We start from the raw sequence: 21,549 nt of genomic DNA, 5'->3' as shown, positions 1-21,549 counted from the left end.
CACACTGTACATATTTAGTACTTGGATTACTAGTTAAGTTGATTTTCTTTTAAACGTAAGGATATTTAATCAGGGAATTAATATCAGTATGGAAATAAAGTTATGCTTATGTAGCACCTTCCTTCCACAAATTATAAAACACTTTCCAAAAGGATCTCCACTACATTCCATGAAGTCTTTTTTTAAAAGACAAGTTTGCATTCTAACTTTATATAGAAAAAAATTGGACACAGACACAAAAAAGATTATACAATTTTCCAAAGTACAAGTGAGTCAGAAGCAAAACCAGAAATAGAACCTCATAACTCCTGACTCCTAGCCTAATGCTAAAGCTACTAGACTACATTTAACCCTTCCCTTTACTTCTCTAAGAATTTATAACTGAATTAGCTGTAGTACAGCAACTTGGGCTTTCATTACTGCCACTGTTGTGGAAACTTTGGAATTTAAAGGGAAGGAGAAAATGGCTGACATAGAAAACTAGCTTTCTGTTTCTACCTATGTACCCTGAGGTCATTTCCTAGTTTTTAATGGCAGACAAAAAAGCAGCAGATTTGGCTCTATTAAAGCCTATCTGTTAAAGAGCTCTGTTGCCCCTTAATCAGGTCTCAGTGTCTGGAAGACCAGGGTTCAGGTTCTACCTCTGATATATACTGGCTGTATAACCTAGCCTCAGCGTCCGAGGCAACTCTAAGAATATAAATTGCAGAACAGTTATTGAACTCAAGTTTTATTCATGTGCTCATAGCTTTCAGGCATCTTTTGGGCAAGTCTGGTTCGTGTACGCACGCTTAGTCCATTCCGTTTCATGAACCTGAAGTACCTTGTGTCCTGCTTTGAAATCAGTAACTTCTTTTTCATCAGCAGTTCTTCTTGCCTCATGCTGAACCATCTTTGTGGACACAGGAATTCCAATTGCCCTTTGCTCTTCAATCCATATCTTCAATTCCCTCTCTAAATCAGGCCATTTTGCTGACTTGCCTCTCGTGGCCTTCTTCTGCTGTGGCATTTTCAGTAGGGTTTCTTCTTCCCGTAGCCAGTCTCGGATTGTTTTCTCAGTTGGAGGAAGACCAAACTTACATTCAGTAGCATGATTTCCATTCACTTTTGCAAACTGTATCAGCACTGTACGAAAACACAATGAGCACGAAGACAAGTGCGAAAAAGTGGGAAATGCAAGTAAAAAAATCTACAACAATGCGTGCAAAAACGAGCACAAAAAAGTGGGAAATGCAAGTAAAAAAATCTACAACCACTGTATAAGATACACCCAGTTTTTAGACCCCAAATTTTTTGAAAAAGGTTGTGTCTTATACATGGGGAAATACATTAATCTTGGGAATGACAATCACTTTGGGTTCTCCTTCTATCTATCTAGCCAATCTTTTCTAATCTACTTTGCTGGATCATCATATAAGTCCCATCCCCTAAGCACTGGTATAACCCAACTCTTCTCTTTGAGTGATCCACTTCCCAGGAGCCCAGAGATCATGTCTATGCAGATGACCTTCAGAGAACTATATATTTAGCCCTAGTCTCCCTTCTCAAGACCACTGTCACATTATCAACTATTTATTGGATATTTGCAACTAGATATCCCACAGGATTATTAAGCAAACCCAGAAATGTAATTCATCATTTTCCCTCCAAAATGTGTCCCTCTCCTTAACTGCCCCATATCTGTCAAAGTTATCAACATCCTCCAGTCATTGCTATTTGCCTCTAATATAAATTTCGAACTCTTCAGTTTGGCTATTAAAGACTTTCACACAGCTAGCTCTAATGTATTTTTGTAGTCTTATTATACATTACGCCTCCCTCCATCATTTATCACCTTTGTAAACTTGAGTCTGTGAAATCTGTGAAATGTTTTTGTTCTTGCTATTGTTGTTCAGTAACGTCCAACTCTTCGTGACCCTATTTGAGTTTTCTTGGTAAAAATACTGGAGTGGTTTGTCATTTCCTTCTTCAGGTCACTTTACAGATGAGGAAACTGAGGTAAACAGGATTAAGTGACTTGTCCAGGGTCACACAGCTATAGTAAGTGTGGATTTGAATTCAGGTCTTCCAGACTCTAAGTTCAATGCTGTATCTACTGTGCCACCTAGCTGCCTATTCTGTGAATTGAGGGGCATTCAATGAGAGCTTTCCCAGCTCTAAATTTAGGATCCTCTGATCCTTCATATACCCTGAGCTCCAGCCAAACTGGCTGACTTGCTGTTCCTCATCTACAACATTCCATCTCTCAAATTCTAATGCCCTCCTTCCTTTCACTTCACCTCTATCTTGTAGAATACTTACCTTCTTTTAAGACTCAAGAGCCACGTCCTATATGAGCCTTATCTTGATTCCTCCTAGTTAACATTTCCCACCCCCTTCTCATCCCCCAAATATACTTTGTACAGCATATATTTTGTATTCAATTATCCACCTTCATATTATTTCTCCCAACATAAAGTAAACCCCCTGGCAGCAGATACTGCTTATTTTTTTTGTATCTCCTGTCCCTGTAAAAATTGGGTGCTTAATAAAAAATTGTTGAATAAATTTGTTAAATGAGGAAGTTGGATCAGATGACCATTAAGGATCTTTTTAAATTCCAAAATTATACAATTCTATGTAAAAGTTCACTCCAGAAAAATAAAAGAGACAAGCTAACAGCATCAGGAATATGGAACTATTAATAGCATCTAATGAACACTAGCTTCAGTTAGAGATGATGTTCACCAGAAATGTTCCTTCTTAGTCAACAAAGATACTTCTTTAGAATTTTAAAAAAGAGAATGGAAACAGATGATTCAGAGAGAAGTGGTCAGAATTGTTTAGCAAATCAACATTTGAGATGTACTGACCAATCCAACGAAGTAAGAAAACAGTGAGGGTTATCAAGCTGTCTCACTTTTTTTCCCCCACCAAAACATTCCCTCTCATACTGCCACTTCCCCAATAAAAGTGTTCTTGCTTTTTGTTTTTTTAAGCCTAGCATTCCAGATAAGGAGTTTCCATAAAAGCATGGGCCCAATACTTCCCTAGAATCGAGGCAGATGTAGAGGAGGTAAGAAAAAAGTATGGCATAAAAATCCATGCTCCTGTGTGTGATCATTTTGAAGATGCTGTTTAGAAAAATACTGAGGCATGTGAATAAAACACATTCTAGGACAAATGTCCAGCCTCCGTTCTTATAAGAACCATGCCTTCAGAATTATTTTATAATTCTTAGAACCTCACCAATATATTGATAAAGTTATTGGGAGCTTAATGTTTCTTTCCAACAAATCATATTTTTGCAACCAAGAATTTAACAACTTTGGTAGAAGAAGATGAAAAGAAAACTACCTAAGGCTTCAGAGACATGGGATATAGTACAGTTCAGAAAAAAGCTTTAGGATTTAGGGCTACAACCCAACAAGTTTTAATAAGCCATTAGGTGAAATGCCCTTACACAATTTTCTAAAAGTCAAAAACTTTCTGTAACTAGAATAATAAATGATAACTATATAAATGGACTGCTACTCTTGGAAATCAAGAAATTGTGGGATTCAAATTTAACCTCTGACTATCTATATGCCCACCACACCAAGTCATTCAATCTCATTTTCCTCATCTACTCCTCTTTTTGGCATTTGAACCTCTTCCTAGGTTGGCCCCTTCCTGCATCTCCAACCTTCTATTTACTCACATTCTGTATTCCAGGCATATCCGCCTGCTTGCTGTTTCTCATACATGACATTCCATCATTTGCCTCTGATCATACCTCTCCTTCCCCTTCAGCTGATAAGAGTTCTTGGCTTCATTCAAGACATAACTCAAGGGTCAGTTGGAGGGCGCATTGGATAGAGCACCGGCCCTAGAGTCAGGAGGACCTAAGTTCAAATCCAATCTCAGACACTTGACACTTACTAGCTGTGTGACCCTGGGCAAGTCACTTAATCCAGACTGCCTTGTCAAAAAAAAATACAGAAAATTGGGAGAAAATTTTTACAACTAGTGTCTCTGATAAAGGCCTCATTTCTAAAATATACAGGGAACTAAGCCAAATATATAGGAATACAAGTCATTCCCCAATTGAGAAATGGTCAAAGGATATGAATAGGCAGTTTTCAGAGGAAGAAATCAAAGATATCTATAGGCATATGAAAAATGCTCTAAATCACTACAGATTAGAGAAATGCAAATCAAAACAACTCTTAGATACCACAGCTCTCCTGTCAGATTGGCTAAAATGACAAAACAGGAAAATGATAAATGCTGGAGAGGATGTGGGAAAACTGGAACATTGTTACATTGCTGGTGGAGTTGTGAACTGATCCAGCCATTCTGGAGAGCAATTTGGAACTATGCCTATATGAACTATGGGCTATAAAAATGTTCATACCCTTTGACCCAGCAATACCACTTCTATGGTTGTATCCCAAAGACATCACACAAGTGGGAAAAGGACCCATATGTACAAAAATATTTATAGCAGCTCTTTTTGTGGTAGCTAAGAATTAGAAATCAAATGGTTGCCCATCAATTGGGGAATGGCTGAACAAGCTGTGGTACATGAAGGTAATGGAATACTATTGTGCTATAAGAAATGGGGATGATACGGACTTCATAACAACCTGGAAAAACCTACACGACATAATGCCGAGTGAGCAGAGCAGAGCCAGGATACACAACCACAGATACATGGATTCCGTTGAGGACCAACCCTGACAGACTTTGCTCTTCTCAGCAACACAAGGTACAAAGACAACTCCAAAGAACTCACAATGGAGAATACTATCTACATCCAGAGAAAGAACTATGAAGTATGAATGCAGACTGAGGCACACTTTATGCTCCTTTTTTCCCCCTTTTTTTTCTCTCTTTTGTTTTTGGGTTTTTTTTTTGGTTCTGTTTCTTCTTTCTCATGATTCATTCCATTGGTCATAATTCTTCTCCACAACTTGACTAGTGTGTAAATTAATTCAATGCGAAGTTATATGTGGAAGATATATGGGATTCCATGCCATCTTGTTGGGGGGGTGGGGAAGGAGTGAAGAAAATCTAGAACTCAAAATTATGTAGAACCGAGTGTTGTAAACTAAAAATCAAAAAAAGAAATTAAAATAAAAAAAAAAGACATAGCTCAAGTACCACTTTCTTCGGGAAGTTTCTCCTGTTCCTCTCAGGCCGCCAGTGTGGACCCAGTCAGAGCTGCCTTGTGTGTTCTTTATATGTTTCTTGTGTATTACATTACCTCCTTCCACCCACTCCAGTGAAAGATCTTTGAGGACAGAGATGACTTCATTTCTGTCTTTGGTCTTTGTCTGCCCAGCACCTACTAACACAGTGCTTGCCACTTAGTAGGTGCTTAAGTTGCTATGGGGCTCAAATAAAATGATGTATGCAATGTATTTTTCAAGACTTAAAAGAATACAAACGACACCTATTATATGTTACTAAATTAATATATTCCCTACCTCTTGGCAAATTGATTCTCACCAAAAAAGGAAAAGATCGAAGAATAGAAGGACAAAATTGCTCAAGTCAATAATTCAATTCACACATGTATTCAGTGCCTCTAGAATAGCAATCTACTTCATATATCTACTATACAAAGGAATAAGTTGTATGCCCTATGTTATCCTGCTGTACAGTGTCAGATTCTGATTGACCTAATACCTATTAAACATGTATAGTGTTGATAGTACTGTACAGAACATTCAATAAACATGAACCCTGCCCCTCAAACTTAGATCTGGGAATAAAATCCACAAATGCTGACAGTCACTCCTGTGTTCTAACCAGCAGATACCACTTAAGTCTCCAGAACAATAAGCCACACACTGAGTAATATGATATACTCTGTATTTTGCCCAAGGTTGTGGTTATCGTCCAACACAAATATAATTGAATTCCAATCCTTTAAACTTCAAAATATTTTCCTGTTCATAAAACAATCCCTGAAAGTACTTCAACTGTACAAGATTGCTTTTTCACTTAAAGTTAATTAAATAAAATATCAGCACTAAATCCAGAAACTGGTAGGTGGAGAATGGGAAAGGAGATTACAAGACCTGGAACTGAAAATTCCCTGTGTGAATGATAGGAAAAATGCCTGTGGTTTACTGATTAAAGCTCAGTCACTAGGAACCTGTATTCAAATGGATACGGTTTCATAATCATAGATTCAGAGCCATTACTCATCCTACTACTCCCCTCAATTCCTCAACAAAGGAACTCTGGCCTAGAGCATGAGAAAATGATCAAAATTTATCTTAGGAGATAAAAATATGATAGTCACTCTTTAAATGTAGTGTTTTTTTTAAGCATGTTCATTTATAATTCGACTACAGTAGTTCTAACAGGAAATGTACAAAGTACCACATCAAACTAACAATATGTATGTCTATGATAAGGATTCATATTTTTGGTAACTGGAATAGGAAACCATTATCTATGCAATGTATTAGCTTAAGACAAATACCTATGCATGGCTGAAAAAAATTATATTATTATATTATTATACATAATTTTTATATTTATATAATTTGCATATATAAAAATTATATTATTACATAATTTTATTCTATATTGTATATATAATTATATAACTATGAGATGTTTAGGCACAAAAGAATGAAATGTGGTTTAAGAGATCCAACCATCAGTTCATTACTTTTGGGTTAGGATACTACTTGTAAAAAACAGAATAGCGAAAATAATAACCAAATTAGTCATAACAACGGACACAGTCAGACTCTATAGAGCAAAGCTCAGATTGCTCTCCTGGTGAACAAGAAGGTAACACCACACCATACTGCTGTTTTCAAAAGAACTAGGTTTCATACACCTAGAACAACCTCTCTAGTGATCTTTGATTTGGCTACTTGTACTCCAATGGATCTCTGATTGCACAGAAGGTGCTTCTTTCAACGATGCAGATTTTAGCCCAAGTGTTGGTGTGCTTCAAAGCTCTGTCCTGGGCTTTCTTCTCTTCCCTCCATGTACTCTCTTGGTGACCTCATCAGCTATCAAGAGTTCAACTTTCATGTCTAGGCAGACTTCTACACATGCAGTCCTAGTCTCTCTCCTGAGCTCCAGTCCTGGATATTCAATTGGTACCCCAAACTCAACACGTTCTACATCCCCTTCCTCCAATCCATCCTCCACATTCTTGTTAAAATGAAGTTGCTAAGGCATGAATCTTACCACTCCCCCATTCAAGAAGTTTCAGTTGCTTTCTAATTTAAAGATTTTAGATTTAAATTTAAAGTTCTTCACAATATGGTTCTAACCTATGAAGGCAGCCTGGCATTGTGGAAAGAACTATGGATCTGGATAAAAATCTTGCCTCTAACACTTTGTGACCTTAGCCAAGTCACACATTCTCTAGATGTTGGTTTCCTTGTCTATAAAATGAAGGGACTGGAGGAGATGGCCTGTGAGGTGCCTCCCAGCTCTGCACTGGAATCCAGCCAAAATGTGCTCATCCTGCTCTCATTCATGCTGAATGTTCCATCCAAACTAGTCTACTTGCTATTCACCATATAAAACATTTCAACCTCTCTCTATGCCTTTGCAGGTCCTTCCTTCTCACCTCTGCTTCACTCATGCACCACTTCCTACAGGAAGATATTTCCTGATTTCTTCAGTTGTTAGTGCTTTCTGCCCATTCCCTCAAAAACATGTTTTAAAAAATTTATCCTGTAGATATGTACTTGAATACATGTTGATACTTCCACTCCCCCTCCCCCACCCCTCATCCTCTCTATAACAAGATTCTTTTATATTTATCTTAGTATCTTCAGCATGGAACATGGGCAAAAATTAGGCACTCAACAATGTTTGTTGAAAGGAACTGAAGTTCACTACAGTGGATTCATCCCTCACATTGAAGGCCTTCCTTGATGTCTCTTGATCTCATCAATGGAGCATCAGTAATTTTTTTTTAAATCCATTCAAAATTTGATTAGGAGGAAAATGCCCAGTTCTCTTGGGTATAAGCCTAGACCAGACTAGGATTCAGGAAGATCTCAATTGAAATCCAACCAAACAAATCACTGTGTGACCAATGACAAGTCACTTAATCTGAGTCACAGTTTCCTAATCAGCAAAAAGGGGGAAAATAATATGTCCCTCATAGGGCTGTTGGGAGGCTCCAATTAGATGCTACATTGTAAAACAAAACAAAACAAAACACTTTTAAGTTTTAAAGTACTATATCAATGTCGGATACCATCATCATCATTATGATGATATCAAGGATAACTGAAGGTTTTCTTAATCTGTCAGTCAAAATAAGGCTGTTTAATGATAATAAATGTTCTGTTAATTGTGGATTCACTGACCAAACAAAACCTGTCCTAGCACAAGGCTTTGTTGGCACATAAGGGAGATTGTTTTTCTTCTCTCTACCGAGTTGCTTCCTTGGTTTCCTTCAAGTCTCAGCTAAGTGTTTCTCAGTTCTCCCTGAGCTTGGTGTCTTCTTTCTGAAATTATCTCCAATTTATCTTGCATATCTTATTTACATATAATGTTTTTAATGTTGTCATCCAAACTAGACTGTGAGCTCTTTGAAAGTAGGGACTTTGTTGTCTTTGTGTTCCCAGCATTTAGCACAGTGCCAGGCATACAGTAGGCACTTAATAAATGTTAGTTGACTGATCCTCGACAACGTCATCAAATAACACAATTCTGAAGTTCATGTCTACTTAAGAAATGGCAAACATTAAGGAAGAATGAAGCACAAAGGATACCCATATTAGTATACATATACACTCACACAAGAATCTAAAAAGAGTGGAGAGGAACAAAAAATTGTGAAGTCTTGACTTACCATGCTAACATGCAGACCTTCCGAAATCACAGAGACATAGCAAACAATGATTTATCTTTTATTTAAACAGAAAAAGAGCTATTTGCTTTTGGTGTGAATTTTGTTTTGGTGAGAGCTACAGCAACGTGATGGGCTGTTTACTATCAGGCTAAAATGCCAAGCTACAACCACACATAAAAATCATTTCAAGGTAGTAAAAAATACTTTATCAAAGGAGAAAGACAGACAGAGATAGAGACAGAGACACAGAAACAGAGACAGAGAGAAGGAAAAAGTGAAGTGGGATGTTAAAAGATGGGAAGTAGTAGAGGAAAACCCATTTACATAAAGATTTAGAAGGCCATAATAAAAAGCCACTGAACCATTTAATTCAGGCTCCCAAGAAAGTGAGAGAGGTTAAATGTAGAGCATACCCTAAAGGTTCAAAGAATGGAATAAATTAATCACCTCCTCTGACTTCTAAACACACTGGAGACTTAAAGAACTTGGGTACTCCAGTTTATATAGGCTATAAGGGTGCAGATAAAACCTGCTTTTCCTCTACATTTAAACATGGCATTTGGCTAAATGAGTAAGCTATGGGTGAATAATAAGAACTACACTGGTTTTATGTGGCCAGCTTCATGTCCAGATTAAAAGTCCAGAGTGTCTCTCTGTTTTTGAAACTATATTTTCGAAAATATATTTGACAGTAAGTGCTCAGACAAGGCAAAAATATTCAATTCAATAAACCTTTATTAAACATCCAGTATTCTCTGAGCATTGCAGTTCAGGGGACATACATAGTTTAGATAAGACATGATCCCTGCCCTCACGGAGTTTACAGATGAATAGGGTGATGAAGACAAGTACATTGACACAATAATATTTGATAAGTGCATTACAGAGAAGCAAATTATAAAAGTGCTATGGAAATCTAGGGGGAAAGGTAATTACTAATCTGCCTCTTATCTGATTGCCAGAGTTATGTGCCTCAGAAGAGACAAGTCCTTTTCTAAGGAGCAGAGTGCCTGAGCAGTAGAATGTCGCTCATGCATATTTAAGGCACAGCTTAGAAAATAAATGACACTCATGCCACTGCCAGCATCAATGGTGGCGGTCTCCAAAAGGATACATCACACATTTCTATGACAGGATGGTGTACTATTGTGGAGGTCAATAAATATACTAGGAAATTGCATTTCTGACTTCAATCTGGAAGGGAACTTACAGTTCATTTATTCTAACCCCTCCATTTTATAGATAAGGAAAGCTAGGCTCAGAGGTTATTAGTAGGCAGAGCAAGGGTCCAAACATTTTCCCACTACACTCTACTGCCACTTGGGGCATTATCTATTCTAAAAAATATTCATGTAATTGTTTAAGGATTCAGGTTTTTAGTTACTTTGTATTTCCAACAGAAAGCTGACAAAGTCAACACAACCAAAGCAATTGATTACCACAAAAAGCCATGTATCCAGGAATCACTGAATTCAAGGCATTGTCTTTATCACATATCTCAAAAGGTAAATACCAAGAAAATAATGAAAGTTGATTATTGAGCCATTAGAGAATGAAGTAATGAGCATTTACTTTAAAAAATGATTTCCATGGTGTCCTTGACCCATGTTAGGCAAGGGGAATAAACTGAAGTGTGTGGATCTGTCTGTTCCTAATTGATTATACTTGAAAATGGATTAGAATTAATAGTAATTAAAAATAACTGTCCATCTGAGTTTAACTGGCTTTCTCCGAAACTGGATACAACCAGAAGAAAGGAGTCCAGCCAATTGAACTAAGTGAGGTTTATTTTTTTAATTATTAAATCTAGTCCAATTTCCTTACTCTGTAATTAATCCTTCTTCCTTGGTGGAAGTTATGAAATTTTACATTGCATAATAATCTCAAATCTATTTATCAGACAATACATCTATGCACTAATAAGATTCATGCCTGAAATGCTTTGGGAACTTTTATACAAAAATACGATTCGTGTGTTTTTTAGTTCATCGTGTGACTCAAAAGGAAGCAGAATTATATTTTTTAAAACAATAGAAGTATTAAAATTTAAAATGCTTCATTTGCAGTTTTTCATAATTTCTAACAAAAGAGGGAACACAATTTAAGTATCCAAACTGACGGATCAAAGACTCAATTGCAGCTTAAATGCAACAGATGGCAAATACATATGTCAGAGAAAAGTCATTGTTCGTGCTGGTATCAGAAAACATCTGCTGGGACTACTAAAAAAGAGAATATACATTTCTTTGTATTTCTTTGAGGGAATGTCCAGATTTGGCTAATTAAATGGTAAACTGAGTCATGGGTTTCAACTTACAAAAGGATAGAATAAGATAGTCTAGCTCTAAAATTAGGATGCTAGACCTTAAGTACTATTGCTTCTTCTTGTAATTAATATCCAGTACTTTATCTGTGCAGCATCTTGCAAACTGAAAACTCAGAGCACCTAGGCAATGAGGTCATTGTTCTTAGCTGGTTATTATACCTCATATAAAAGAAAGAATAGTTAATAAACCCCTAGTGCAAATAAATTAAAATCTGCCAGGTCATAGGGAAATCAAATACTAGAATAAGAATAACAGCATTAATAACAACCACATTGGTATTTCTATAGCAAATACATAGCAACAATAACATTTAACAACGGTCTTGTAAGGTAGATGCAAGAACTTTGAAGCCTCTACCAAATCAATCAATGAAGAAGCATTTATTGTGCTCCAGGCACTGTGATATTCTCTAGAGATACAAAGATACAACTGATAAACTTTCATAAGAAGTTTACATTCCGTTGGGGAGACAACATATCTTTTTCTATGTATATACAAAATAAATACAAATTAATTGGCGTACTGAAGAGGGTGGAGAATAGCATCTAGGAGTATCAGGAAAGGTTTCGCATGCCTCACTTGATCAGAGTTTTGAAGGAAACAAGGGATTCTAAGAGGTAGACAAGAGGAGAAAGTGGATTCTAGACAAAAGGGAAAGAGTCACAGGACTGAATACCACATATAAAGAATGGCAAGGCTAGCGAAAGGACCATAGCATATAGAATAAGGCTGGAAAGGTGGATCAAAGGAGGTTGTGAAGTGATTTATTTGGTTTTCAAAGCAACAGGGAGCCATAAAGGCTTCTGAGGAGGGGAGTGACATAGTGAGATTTGCCCTGTGGGAATTCATTTTAGCAACTGCATTGGAGTGGAGGCTAGGAGGAATCTGAGGCAGGAAAACCAATTAAGAGGTTATTGCCAGTCTAAGAAAGAGACCTGAACAAGGGGAGTAACTATAGGAGTAAAGAGAAGGGGCCAAAGGTAGGAGATGTGTGGAGGTAGAAACAATTTCATCATTTTACAGATGAGGAAATGGAGTTTCAGCAAGGTTAAGGAAGTAGCCCATGGTAATAGAGTTTTTAATAATTGCCAGAGATGAAATTTGAATCTGAGTCTTCTTGACTCTAAGTAAAACACTTTAGAGGTGCCATTTTTTCCCCTTTTTTGTATCTCCAGTGCTTGGCATATAGTAGGTACTTAATAAATGTTTATTGACTGACTGCCACTGGCAGCTGTGTGGAGGAAGAATTAGAGTGGCCAGAGAGTTTGAAGAGGGAAGCTACTTAAAAAGACATTGGGATAGACGGGAGGAAAGGTCATGAGAGCACCTGCACTTAGGTGGCAGCTACCCGGGGTGGAAGGAAGGGGCCAGATTCAAGAGATGCTGCAGAGGTACAATGAAACTGGGAGAGGGAGAAGTCAGCAACTGGATAATTTGGAAGAGCAATGAATGAGTTTAGGAAGAAAGAGAATAGTCGTGTCTCGAATACTTTGCATTTGAGCTGCTGACTGAACTAAGAGCTGAAAACATCCCATAGGCAGGTCTAATGCAGGACTGGAGTTCTGAAACACTAGAGTGAGAGATATAGACCAAGGAGCTATTTGCATACAGATGACAACTGGATACATAGGAGGTGATGAGGTTGTGAAGGAGCAAAGAAAGTCGTCAGATTGTTAAGGGTCTGTGGTATAGAAGACACATTAGCCTTGTTCTAGTAGGCTTTGAAGGACAAAACTGGATCTTGTGGAAGTTAAAGAGAGGCAGCCTGACTCAATAATAAGGAAAACTGTCTTCCAAATGATTAAAGCCATTCAAAAACTTGAATAAGGTACCTGGAGAGAATAACAGCAACAACAATAACAGTAGTTAACATTTATTCAGGGCTTACTATACTCTAGGCCTGGAGCTAAGTTGTTTTTTTTTTTGGGGGGGGGTGGAGCTAGATAGCACAGAAGATAGAGTCAAGAAGACTCCTCCTTTGTTCTAATCTGGCCTCACACTTAGTAGCTGTGTGACCCTGGACAAGTCACTTAACTCTGTTTGCCTCAGTTTTCTCATCTGTAAAAGGAGGAAGGAGAAGGAAATGGCAAATCACTCCAATATCTTTGCCAAGAAAACCCCAAATGGGGTCATGAAGAGTTCTGTAAGACTGAAAAACAACAAGATGTGACAGACACTAAGTACTAAGACAGATGCTAAGTACCTTACAATTATAATCTCATTTGATTCTCACAACAATCCTGGGAAGTAAATGCCATTCTAATTCCCATTTTACAGATGAGCAAACTGAGACAAAAGTAGATTAAGTGACTTTCCCAGAATCAGACAGTTATTAAGTGCCTGAGATCAGATTTGTATTCAGGGCTTCCTGATTCCAGGCCCAGTGCTCTATCCACTGTACCATCTAGCTATCCCACAAGCCCTCCATAGCCAAAGTGATAGAAACAGAGGCTAGATGCAACAGCTGCTGTAGAGGAGACTCATGATTCCAAGATAATATAATGCTAAAAACATTTCTTCCTCCTTTCCTGGTTAGTAAGTGCTAGGCAAAAGTTAGAAACAGGCTATCACAGAATCACAGAATTTGAGCTGGAAAGGATCTTCTATCATCATCATCATCATCATTCTCTCTCACACACACTCTCTCTTTCACACACACACACACACACACACACACACACAGGAATCTCTACTCTAGCATCCCTAACAAATGGTCTTCCACCATCTGCTTGAAGATCTCAAATGAGAAAAAAACCAACCACCTCTTAAAGCAATTCATTTCACTTTGGGATAGTCCTAATCGTTAGTTAGGAAGCTCTTCCTGACCTCAAGCCTGGATTTGCTTTTTTCCAACTTCCACTCATTGCTCCTGGTTCTGGCCTTTGGGGACAAACCAAGTTTAGTCCATTCACGAAATGACTGCCCTTGAAATACCTGAAGACAGCTATCATATCCCCTAAATCTCCTCTTCTCCAGTATAAGTTCTTTCCCAAACTCTTTCAATGAATCCTCAAAGGTCACAGACTTAGGGTCTCTCATCCTTCTGATTGTTCCCCGTGGCCCCCAACGTGCTCCACTTCACCAAGGTGGCTAAAGTTGATATTTAGAACAGGTAATACTTCAGGTGGGGTTATATAAGGGCAGAGGCCTATCACTTCACTATTTCTGAAAGTTATTCTCAATTAATGCATCCCAAGATCATATTAGCTTTTTTGGCTGCCACACCATTGTTATAGCTCATATTAACCTGTGTAAGTATTTTAACAAATGAGCTAATATTTGTTAAAGAAAAAAGTGCTTAGCATAATGACTGGCACATAATAGGTACTATGTAAAAGCTTAGCCCCTTGCCTTCACTTTCAGTACCCTTCCCACCCATGCTTTCCTTATACTTGTGAAGTCCAATTTCAGGACTTCACATTTCTTCCTACTGGATATTCTCCAATTCTCTAACTTGTCAAGATGCTTTTGCATCCTGACTGCCATTTATTTTGTTCGCTATCCCTCCCAGCTTGATCTCATTTGCAAATATATTGCCTATATCTCAGGATCATCTTGCTGTTTTTTGGCCCTCAAAAGCATCAAAACCAGCTTTATCCAAAACAGTCTACTGCCAAAGTACCCACAGATCCCATATGACCTACTTTAAGATACCTACCCTCCTCAGCAACCAACTGGAACATTCACTTCATCTGATCTCAGACGGATTTGGGGAGCGAAGCAACTAATTGAACGAACACATCTGAAAGCCCTATAATCTTTTTAGAAGTATTTGCATTTTTCAAAGTAATATGAAAGAATTCACTAATTATAGAAGATGCTTGGGGAAATACCTTTGGCCTAACTTGCTATTCTCTCCTCCACAATCTCTGAAAGCTTCATTTTTTTCTCTTATTGATAATGGCAGTGGGCACTCCATCAACTGGAGGTGGGGGATAGGAATCAAGGCAATTTGTATATACAGTGCCAGATGATAGGTATAATTCATTCATAAGCCAGGCATTTGTAATTCAGAGACTATCTATAAATGTTGTGTCAAATAAGTGGAATATTATGATAGCATTTATATAGTACTTTAAGGTTTGCAAAGGACTTTACAAATATTATCTCACATGATCCTCGAAAATCCTGAGGAGTAATTGCTATTATTATGGCAGGCAGAGGTTAAGTGAGTTGGCCAGGATCACACACCCAGGTCACATTTGAACACCAGCCCCAGTTCTCTATCCACTGCATCACTTAGCTTCCTGGTTAGGGAATCTCATAGGAATAGAGAGAAAGTAGAATCGTTGAGCCTGAGCTCCATAAAAAGGGTAACCTTAAACATAATCATACAGGATAAAGGTTTCCAGGCAGCCAATCATCACAACACCCTTCTGAATGAACGTAGATTATGGCCTATTCATTTCTTAGTGGCGGCTGATGATAAGTCCCTCACCAAGGCCACTTATAAAGGGGAAGAAGAGCATGATGAAAGATTGCCAGTCAGTGCAGTGGAAGTGCCACCTTGTACCAGCTGGTGAGAGCCAATTGTTAAGTTTTCAGGAATTTTGCAAGCTAGTTGTTAAACACACCCAGTGCCCATTCAATCAGCTCCTACAGCAATAATGTTGTTACTTTAAAAGACTCAGTGTCAACCATAGCAGAAACTATTTTCAATAAGTTATTGTCTACTTTAAATGATTTTGGCTTTTATAATGAATATTTGAAAGTGAACTTAATTGTATTTCATTCTGATGGTGATAATACAATCCATCTAGGGTAGCTATGAAATTGTTAGAAAATGTTCTTAAAATTATCCTTCAGCACCGTTTAAATCACCGAGTGCGATCATCGCTTGACAACTCAACATCTAGGGGAAAAAACCCTAAGTTAATCATTTAAAAATATTTCTGGCCAAAAGTCATCCCTATTTACCACCAATCTAATAACAACTAAACCAAAACAGAAAGTGCCTCAAAAAACATCAACCTGAAATTATTAAAACTGGTCAAATACTGGGACCAAGATGAGCAGCATGTAGTTTACAAACTAACACTGCTAAATGGCATCATAACCTACATTATACACGCATCTTTCTTGTTCTTCTAATTCTGGTTTGGCAAAGAGATTAGCTAATATTAATTTCTTGCAAGATCTTGCAATCATTGGTATTCTTGAAGAATTTTCTTTACTTTCAACTGCATTGCAGTCAAGATGAACTAACATTCACAGAATGCAAAAATTAATCAAATGCACCATAAGAGCTTTGTCATGGAAAGAAAGCATGAATCTCAAGTTGAGGATTTGACTAAGTCAGATAAGCTTAAAGATATTCCATTTAATAAAATAACAAATTTAATGGTATTCCTAGGAATATTTAAGGGGGGAATAGAATGCAACACTGAACTTGTGATAGAAACAATGATGAAAGCATTTTTAATTATTTTGACTTACTAGAACCATCTACTTGGCCTTATAAAAAACTAACTCCACCATGGATAGTTGATGAAAAAAAAATACCATTTAAGTGAAATTTTAAAACATGAAATTATTTTGAACAGTTTTCAGGACTTTATACAAAATAATATAGAATCAATGTTAAAACCCTGCAACAATACAAAAAGCTACAAGGGTAATATTAGCAGCTAGGTGGCACAGTGGATAGAGTGGTGGGCCTGGAGCACAAATCTGGCCTCAAATACTTACTATGTGACCTGTGCAAGTCACTTGACCCTGTTTGCCTCAGTTTCCTCATCTGCAAAATGAGCTGGAGAAGGAAATGGCAAACTACTCCATTATCTTTGCCAAAAAACGCCAAAAAGTTGGGCAGAACTGAAATGACTGAATGACAACAAAAAACTTTGGATTTAGTGATAGGAAGCTCTGAGTTCAAATCCCTCCATAGATACTACTATCTGTGTGAAACTGGTCAAGTCATTTACCCTCTGTCAGCCTCACTTTCCTCATCTATAAATGGGGATTATAATAGGAGTTAAGAGAAATGTTGTGAAGAAGAAATTAAATGATGTATGTAAATCACTCTGTAAATCTTAAAGCACCAGATAAATGTTACCTATTATAATTATGACTTTACTTGAGTTCCCTCTCTGCTTGAGGCTGAGGAGAGAAACTTCCTATTAGTGACATTCTCTCCCTTCTGGAAACACAGTGGTTCTCCAAAGTGTCAATCTAGTTTTAAGCTTTAATTGTTTTAGTATGCTGATAAACAGAAGAAGAGGTTCCCCAACCATGTTTGCCTCCCTGCTAGAAACATCCAGCAAATAAGATCATTTTCTCTCCTCCTGAACCGTAAGTATTATTCAAGAGTTTCTTTGCTTTTCGTATTGATAGTGGTATGGGATAGTTTACTAAAAGCCATTCTCTGGCTGCTTAACTTCTAAGGTTCCCTCCAATCAATTGATAAGCATTATTTAATAAATGTGCCAGATACCATGCTAAGTTCTGGGAGTACAAGGAAAAGCAATAACAGTCAATCCCCATTCTCAAAGATCTCAGTCTCTAATGAGGGAGAACACATGCACACTAAGTACAAACAACATATTTACAGGATAAATTGGAGATAACCTCAAAGGGAAGGTACCAGCATTAAGAAGAGGGGATTGGAGGAGACTTCTTGTAGAAGGTCAGAGTTGAGACTTGAAAGCAACAAGGAAACCAGGGAGTGGAGACATGGAGGTAAGAGAATTCCAGGCCTGGTGGACAACCAGTGAAAATGCATGATGTCGGGTTTTTAAAATCAGAGGATTTTATATTCTGAAAGTGACAAATGGAATGCTTAGATGGAGCTTAAGTTGAGTGAGGGGGTGGCATGGTTAGCTCTGTCACTTTGTCATCCGAGTGGAGGGTGGATAGGAGTGTGGAGAGACTTTAAACATTGAAACCAACCAATAGGCTACTGCAGTAGTCCAGGCAAGAAAAACAGATGGGAAAATCATCTGAATAGATACGATAATTGACTCCTTGGGAGCAGATGAGATTACCACAAAACAGTCAAGAGGGAGAAGAATAAAGTAAAAGAGGCCCTGCCTAGGACAAAACCAGTAGGGCAAGTCTATTTAAGGAGGTGTGTCACTGGGCTGACAATCCAACAAGGGGACTGAGAAGCGGCCAGAAAGATCCGTAGAAGAACCAAGAAAGAGCAGTGCGAGGTAAACCTAAAGAAAAGAGAGTCTCAAGAAGGGAGTGATCAACAGTGCAGAAAGCTGCGGAGAAGTTAAGGAGGAGCACTTGGAAAATGCCATGAGATTTGACAGCTACAGATCACTGGAAACTTTGGGGAGAGCAGCTTCAGGTAAATGATGAGGTCAGAAGCCAGACTACAGAGAGTTAAGAAGACAGTGAAGGGAAAGGAAGTGGAAAGCACTGAATGCAGATGCTTCCTCAAGAAATTTAGCCAAGAAAGAGGATTGCAAACAACAGCTAGCAGGGACGCCGAGATCAAATGAGGGTTTTCTGAGGATGCAGGAGACATGGGTGTACTTGTAAGAATTATGCTGAGTTATAATTGATACTTAATGAAACTGTTATTTGTGGTTTATAGATCATAACAGTAGGATTCAGTGCAGGGAGAATGGAATGGAGTTGAACATTAGGTGACAACAAGCAACATATCTTGAACATGCTAGGAGCAAGTTTAGGGTTTCATTACACAATTCTAGGTTTAAGCATTACAATAAATTTATTGTTCTCACTTCCTTCCTATTCTTCAAATTACCTGGACTGGAAGGAAAGTAAAATGAAAGCTAGTATTTTTAAATTGACTCTCAAAAGACATTTTAGATTTCTAAAAAAGAATTTAGCTAATATGTTTGAGTCTATCTCAAGAGTTCTAGGTCTTCCCCCTGCCCTGTAACTATACCAAAGATTAGGTTTTCAAGAAATAAAAATAAAATAAAATGTTTCTATGATCTCAAAAAGTTCAAAACCCAGGCATAATTATAGACTTGAGTTTGAGGCCATTGCTAAGAGGGTAAAGAGAAAGTCTACACTGACTGGTGCTTTCTCTTCCCTTCCTACTGAAGAAGATTTCAGTATACTAAGCTGTTAAACCCCACTGGTGAATTTGAAGTTTCTTTTCTTTCATTCACACTCACGCAAAGGGTATGATAAAATGTACTTAATAAATACTTGCTGCCTCAATTGATGATTACTAATTCTGTACAATGAGACTCTGTATCACCATTATGAAGTGGCTATCAATAAAATGATTCCATCAACAAATACTTTTTTTTTTTTACCTAGTAATAATTGGCACCAAAATAACCTAACACCCTCAATGCTTGGCTTTGACAGGTGTTTATTATCTTCTACATGCGAATTTTTAAATCTTTAGAAATTATCCATATTTTTGGATGAAATTGAGGAAATAATACCTGTCATCTTCTAAATCACATTGAAACCTCCCCTCCCCTAGGGCAGGAACAGAGTCTTGGACTTCAGTGCCTTTCATATAGTACTGCTCTGGGGCAGACTCTCATCCCCTCAGGCATAGATGCTAGGTCTGCCTGCCTCAAATCCACACACTAAAGTGATTTACCTAAAGCACAGGTCCAACTATGTCACTTCCCTACTCAATAAACTGTCCTGGTTCCCTATTGCTTCTAGGATCAAATGAGAAATCTTCTGGTATTCAAAAGCCTTCATAGCCTAGCTCCCTCCTACCTTTGTAACCTTTTTACATCTAACTCCCTGCCACACATTCTTTGTTCCAGTAGCATTGGCCTCCCTTGATGTCCCATGAACAAGATACCCTATATCTCTCAGCGCTGGACATTTTGTCTGGTTATCCCCCATGCCTGGAATGTTCTCCTTCTTCATCTCTCCCTACTGGCTTCCCTGGTTTTTTAAGTTCCAATTAAAACCTGTCTTCAACAGAAACTCTTCCCAACACCTCTTAATTCTAGAGCCTGCCTTCTCTTACTCACTTCCTAATTATTCTGTATATTATATCATTTGTACCTGTGTACTTGCTTATTGTCTCCCCACATTAGAATGTAAGCTCCTTGAGGGCAGGGACTGCCTTTTGCCTCTTTTTGTATCCCTAGCCTTTAGCACAGTAAATGGCACAGTGAAGGTGGTTAATAAATCTTTACTAACAGACTGACTGCTTAGTAAATAACAATTCAACGCTAAATCTGTTCAGCCTGCAAGAAGACTGCAGAAAGGTACAAATTTACTACTATCACTGTATAAAACAGCTTAAGGAGAGAAAATAAGTGTAGTTTCTTTGACAAAATGAATGTACAACAAAAATAATGAAACTCTAACTTTTAATTGTTCTCCTTTGAATTGCCTTCATTTTGAACACCATAAAAGCCCCTAGATTAAGCTATAAGGGAAAAATGAGATTCTGAGAAATAAAAATATTTAATGTTTTAAAAAATATTCAATAATACAGAAAGAGGAAACCACGGCCAGTAACAGAATTTTCCTCTCAGCTATAACTTACAACCTAAAGAGAGGGAGAAAATGACACTGGACTGAAACTCATTAGATGAAGAGACTTTAAACAAGGAACAAGGTAGAAAATTTATGTCAATGTTTTGCTAGAAATAAGGAATATTTTTCTTAGAATTATAGTCATGTATATATCTGAAAAATCATTTAACAGTTGAAATGTCACCCTGTTGCCTGCTTCTGCATGTGCATTTTAGAAGGACATGATGGTGATGCCAATTTTAAAAAAAATTACATAACCCAGAGATTATGAGGCCATTGAAATGAAACACTTCATGTTAATAACATGCTGAAATTTCTTTATGGCTTAGAGCTTGTCCAACCATGACTCGATTGGATTGAGGTAGTATCAAAATTTCAGTGTAACCCTCAGAAGAATTTCAACAATTGTCACAGATTTTTTAAATGCCTTAGCCCACTTCTGGTTGAAGTAGCTAGCTTGCATAACATCTGCCAATCCAGAACAAGTCAGATTAAAAGTTTTTTCCTTTGGGAAATACCAACATCAATAAATTAACATATTTTATAGAATATGTAAGGAATTACATATAGATAAAATGAAGATCTGAATTGGTTGTATTATCTGAACCTAAGAGAAAAATCTGCTTTTATCTGTCACAGCTATCATGAAATTCAAGGTGTAACATCCCGCACACAGTGCTCTTTATTCTATTTTATACGGTCCAAAACTTTACTTTATAAGATATAAGCAAAATGACAAGTTTTTTGAGCGTTCTAAATACTACCCAGCAATACATGACTGTCTGCAAAATAATTTCTTGATTTTTAAAAAGACAATGGGAGAAACTAAATCCTTGAGCATAAACTTTTTTCATAATGCTGTAACAACCATAAACTTTTAAAAAATGACAATCTAAAAATAAATTCCTCATTATAAATTCGTAGAGTTGTCTAAAGAAAAATATTTGCCCCTATACTACTAAAATGAACTTA

At 37.5% G+C, this 21,549-nt stretch overlaps 1 protein-coding gene across 6 annotated transcripts in view; it reads right to left on the bottom strand.

Moving 5' to 3' along the window:
* Positions 1-21,549, bottom strand: part of RASAL2 (RAS protein activator like 2) — a 353,760-nt gene that overhangs the window by 205,197 nt on the left and 127,014 nt on the right. The window lies entirely within an intron of this gene.

Source organism: Trichosurus vulpecula, chromosome 4 (genome assembly GCF_011100635.1).
Source record: "Trichosurus vulpecula isolate mTriVul1 chromosome 4, mTriVul1.pri, whole genome shotgun sequence".
NCBI classification, from domain to species: domain Eukaryota; kingdom Metazoa; phylum Chordata; class Mammalia; order Diprotodontia; family Phalangeridae; genus Trichosurus; species Trichosurus vulpecula.
This window is presented reverse-complemented; position numbering and strand designations above follow the sequence as displayed.